This window comes from Perkinsus marinus (assembly GCF_000006405.1).
Source record: "Perkinsus marinus ATCC 50983 genomic scaffold scf_1104296949980, whole genome shotgun sequence".
In the NCBI taxonomy this organism is placed as follows: Eukaryota; Perkinsozoa; order Perkinsida; family Perkinsidae; genus Perkinsus; species Perkinsus marinus.
In genome coordinates this window covers 1-813 of record NW_003209774.1, presented here as the reverse complement: position 1 = coordinate 813, position 813 = coordinate 1, and the positions used below count along the sequence as shown (strand labels likewise).

Sequence of the window (813 nt, the reverse complement as noted above, 5' to 3'; positions counted from 1 at the left end):
GACAGCTAGAGACCACTAATCGTCTCGGATACCACATGCGCAACAAGAGTCAACTGAGTATCAGTATACCCGAGCGTTCATTCTGCCCGTCTAGCTCAGTCGGTAGAGCGCAAGGCTCTTAACCTTGTGGTCGTGGGTTCGAGCCCCACGGTGGGTGTAATTTACAATTGAACTTTATGTTTATGGCCCATTAGGGCAGTGGGTAAAATTGTCAATTTGGATACTATAGCATTCTGCTCGGGTAAGGTGACCTAAGGTCATGACCGAAGGAAATTGACTCATGTGAGTCATCGAGGAGAACAACTTGGGGAATTGATAGTTTACGTTGTTGCTCCGCTAGCTCAGTAGGCAGAGCGTGTGGCTGTTAACCACAAGGTCGGTGGTTCGAACCCATCGTGGAGCGCTTGATGAGATCACTTTTTGAGTTGGAGCACGTGTAAACGATTCATTCTTGCATTCACCGCGCTATACATGTACCAAAGACGCACCAGTAGTGACTAAAATGAAATTCAAATGCTATCGGGGAGCAGAGGATATCTCGATGACATGCAAGGTTGACCGGCAATAGCTCAGTTGGTAGAGCGTCCGACTGTAGTGATTAAGTAATCGGATGGTCCCTGGTTCGATTCCGGGTTGCCGGATGTATTTTATTCGATATTCCGGCCACGCTGAAGTTTCGGGTTTCGGGTTTCGGGTTTCGGGTTTCGGGTTTCGGGTTTCGGGTTTCGGGTTTCGGGTTTCGGGTTTCGGGTTTCGGGTTTCGGGTTTCGGGTTTCGGGTTTCGGGTTTCGGGTTTCGGGTTTCGGGTTTCGG

The 813-nt window shown here is 49.4% G+C and overlaps 3 non-coding genes across 3 annotated transcripts; all 3 read left to right on the top strand.

Moving 5' to 3' along the window:
• The first annotated feature begins 84 nt into the window (after positions 1 to 84).
• Positions 85 to 157, top strand: Pmar_PMAR025763. The gene has a single exon. It is a non-coding gene; the product is annotated as a tRNA-Lys (tRNA).
• Positions 158 to 330: 173 nt separating this feature from the next.
• On the top strand, positions 331 to 403 carry Pmar_PMAR025762. Its single transcript has one exon. It is a non-coding gene; the product is annotated as a tRNA-Asn (tRNA).
• A 155-nt stretch (positions 404 to 558) lies between these two features.
• Positions 559 to 641, top strand: Pmar_PMAR025761. The gene has a single exon. It is a non-coding gene; the product is annotated as a tRNA-Tyr (tRNA).
• Positions 642 to 813: the final 172 nt, after the last annotated feature.